Source organism: Garra rufa, chromosome 7 (genome assembly GCF_049309525.1).
Source record: "Garra rufa chromosome 7, GarRuf1.0, whole genome shotgun sequence".
Classification (NCBI taxonomy): domain Eukaryota; kingdom Metazoa; phylum Chordata; class Actinopteri; order Cypriniformes; family Cyprinidae; genus Garra; species Garra rufa.
Window position 1 is genome coordinate 7,717,513 of NC_133367.1, and position 4,477 is coordinate 7,721,989.

Below are 4,477 nucleotides of genomic sequence, written 5' to 3' on the forward strand. Positions count from 1 at the left end.
GCTCATGACGGCATAAAAGTGAAGCCACCGCGCCGCCATATTAGTATTCCCTAGTATTCGCATACATTCTACTGAATGCATAGGAAATTATATGATTTTAATGAGAAAACATCACATAACAAGTCAGCGTTTGTATATCTGAAGTCTCACTGTACATTTTCACAATGCAAACATCCTAAGCATGTAAACGTTTTTGTTTAATGTTGGGAATTCCCTCTGCTTATACGTTCATATAGCCTACATTACAGGCACGTACATCTATGTACATGAGAAACATCAGACGCTCAACATATGTTTTCAAATGACAAAGTGCTGATTCAGAAATCTGAATAAAGATTTATACTTTGTATACATATGTCTTAATTCGCCTTGTACATTTATTCACTGTTTATGTCATTTTGTTATAGCCTGTTTTTATTTGTATAGTAGGCTAACTGCATGTTTTAACAATACGTTCTTTAACAGTATTCATTTTGAGGCAGGTAATGATTTGTTTGTTAAATTAATAATCAAGCAATAAGGTACTCCGCTTCGCATCGTGCCTAACAACGCCCTTTAACAATACGTTCTTTAACAGTATTCATTTTGAGGCAGGTAATGATTTGTTTGTTAAATTAATAATCAAGCAATAAGGTACTCCGCTTCGCATCGTGCCTAACAACGCCCTTCAGCCGTAATTTGTTCATGATACAGCACGGCCTCAAGTACCTTATTGCTTTTATAAAACGGTCACCACACAATAAAAATATTAAAATCTGATATATACATTAATTTATATATTTTAGGTTGTATGTTTCCATAAAGTAAAATCATTAACTGCCTTCTGCTGTAAAAAGTAGTCCCTAACGGCTACAGCTGTGTTTACGTTGCTAAGGGTGGTTGCTAAGGGGGCTCAATGATACACAAACCCGTTGAGTGAAGCGGTCGTAGCAGTGCTCTATCATGAAGACACAGCTGCTGACCAATCAGAATTGAGGAATGGAACTAACCGTTTTATAATTAAACATATATACATTACATTTTACTCACATGGAAATGGTAATGTCAGCAAATCATTACAGAATTTACGTGATCTTTAAGAGTCTGAAATAGACGTTGCTCAATCAGGCACATAATATTAATAAAATATACACCATAACTCGGAGAATATACCGCTGACTAACGTTACATAAGGTACAGGCTAAAAGACATGAAGCTTTATTTTAAAGATTTGAATTTCAATACAACGAGCTATACATTAACATTGGCTTGTATTGTATTATTTATTGTATAATCGGATCAATGTCAGATACTAATACCAAATATATGGTCATGTTTATTATTTCCTGCATAATTAGGTACATAATATATTGTGTGTTGGATCAGTAACCTGTTTCTGCAAGTGCACAGCTGACATACCTACCTGAACGATTTCAATATATCACTTATCCTGCCCGAAAAGACCATAAACATTACGGTTAACATCTCAAGTAAAAATTGATTTACATACTCATATCATAAAAATTAATCCTATGTGAACGATACGCTTCAAATTGGGTGATTTTAGGTCAGCGGTTTGCATGTGAGCCAATGGCGCTCTCTGATCGAACACTTCCGGTGATTTCACTGAATAACGGCAGTTTAGAACGCAATGAGCGATCCAGTCATTATATAGATCAGTGGTTATACTGCTTTTTTGTTTTTACTCCTGTTTTGTTTCACAGCAAAGATGTCAAGAGTCCAGTGGTCCTAAACTAAACAGTGAACTTTAATCTGACTGTAACTGCTGTACAGTATAATGATACTAACTCTAGTTTCTCCAGCTTGAATTGTGGGTTCATCAGTAGATCACTGAGGTTTTTCACTCCAGAGTCTCCTAGTTTATTCCCACTCAGGTTCAGTTCTCTCAGGTGTGATGGGTTTGATTTCAGAGCTGAAGTCACAGCAGAACAACCTTCATCTGTCAGTTTACAGTAACTTAACCTACATTGGCAGAAAGAGGAAGAGCAGAAAATAAGAAAATAAAATAAGTCACATAATTTTTCATAAGCAAATAAAACAGAGGAAAAAAATTAACTTGTTTATTTCAGCAGATTAGGGATTTCAGTTATTTTTCCCGAACCAATAAAACCAAAGCATATTAACTGATCATTAACAAAAGTGACTGAACACCTGAAATGTACCTTTTTTTTCAGTAAAATGTTTTGTTTTGTACTGTGCAAAAGTCTTATGTCACTAGTATTTTCACCAGATAAAAATGGTTTAAAGTCAGTTATTTCAATCTTTTGCTGTAGTGTGTCAGTAGGAAATATCAGTTTACATTACAGTTAACATTCATGTTGCCATTAATTGTAATAATCCAGTGAGATTTTAGTTTGCACAAGGAGTCTGACAACAGCCAGTGCTCCACACAGAGATCTGATCTCATCATCATCAGTCCGTCTGGAATGACATGAAGAAACAGAACAAACTGAGACCGATTGACTAAAGGCCTTTTCACACTGAACACAAACATTTGGCTCAATGACGCTTTTCAATTGAAACAATAGATCCCCTATGGGGCTATTCACACCAGACGAGATCATTCACAAGGATTTTTTCACTCTCTCAAATGTTATTACAAGAAATAACAAATAACATAGAAATATTTTTTTATAAAAAATAAAAAAAACTTTATTTAGGGGTGCCCCGCTCTCCCTCGAAGGTAAAATTATAATTATTTTTTTTCTCTGTAACATCAGATCACAACAGAAGTCATTTAGGGTTATCTTTCCTATAGAACAGGTCTATACCCTATTCTTTTATTAAGACGAGACTCTGCAGGTGAATAGGAAAAAAAAAAAAACTAATAGTTATCACCTCACTTACCCAGTTGATTGATTATATTGATAATACCCTAATTTGCATACATTTCTAGTACAAAAATCTAAATACTGGATGAAGTCAGTGACATATTAAAGTAAAATGTTTCTACAAAGGGAATTTTGGGTATCTGATTTTATAACGGCATAAAAAAAGAGACATGCAACATATTCATTAATCTACTCATTCTGGTTAAATCACAAAACAAAACAGAAATGTTGTGCCTGCTCTGCCTATACGATTACAGATTACAGATTAACATATCTGAATTTAATGAGGGGGAAAAATTTGACATGGGCGGACTAGAACCCACAACCTGCTATACATCTAATGCAAATTTTAACACTAGACTGTTTAAGAGTATGAATGTTTATTAAATTTGTATGCATTTATTCAATGACGTTAAGAATTATCATGGGAATAATCATACAATATTTCTTCAATGTTTTAATTGGAATATTAAATCCCCTTTATTCCCCCCAAAATAATTTTCATTAATTAAAATAAAATAAAATTAATGTTTTATGCCTTAACTTGATAAACAGAAACATGTAAATACACAACACAGAATTTCTGAGGAAAAAAAAATCATAAGGCTATTGTAAGAATACACTAAACTGATTTTTTTTTCTTAAAAAAAATTGACATGTTCAAACAGAATTTGGTAACTATAAAACATAAGATTGGGGGGAAAAAAATAAAACATTCCATAGAGCCCTAAAAAATTTTTTTTTTAAACTTTTAATAAATTGAGGTTAAGTTGTTTAAGCTTTATGATTATAATTAATGATTTTAATTTATTAAAATCATACTGAGCCTTTAGACAATATGAAAATACAGATGTGATCTTCTACGAATAACAGATTTACACCATAATACATAAAAATGTACAATCAATCCCAAGTTAAGTTATCCCTACTTTGAACATTAACAAATGCATTTTTTAAACAGTATATCACAAAAAACTGGTTTAAGTTTTCATCTTGTGTTTTTGTTGAGCTCAATTTTGATGTATTGTCACACAACTTACCTCAGTATCTCCAAATGACACTTCATATTTTCCAGTCCAGTGCAGATCATCTTTACTCCTGAATCCTGCAGATTATTATTGCTCATGTTCAGCTCTTTCAGACTGGTATCTGATCCAAGAACTGTAGCCAGAGCTGAACAGCTTTTGTCTGTTAAGCCACAATCATTTAGCCTTTAATGGAAATAAGTTTACACAATCAAAAGATTAAATACATTTGTTTAATACAAATAATTAATAAAATAGTATATTTAGGTTTAATTACAATTAATTATACAGTTGAAAGTGTTAGTTCCATGGTTAGCTGATTATCTGTTGATATTTACTGCAAACATCTGAGTGGACATTTGATGGACTAACCATCATCATTCAAAATACTCTATATTTTTAAATAATTTTCCAGAACAACAAGATTTATGACATTTTATATTTCTCTAATTTCCCCACATATTTTCCTGGACTAAAAAAAAAAAAGCAATTCAATAAAAATGTTCCAGGTTTTCCAGGACTAAAACAAATTAAAATCAGGAATACATTTTCCTGGTTTTGCAGGATGCATGGGAAACCTAGATAAATGTATTTGTCAGATGAAAACAAAAACTGATTAAC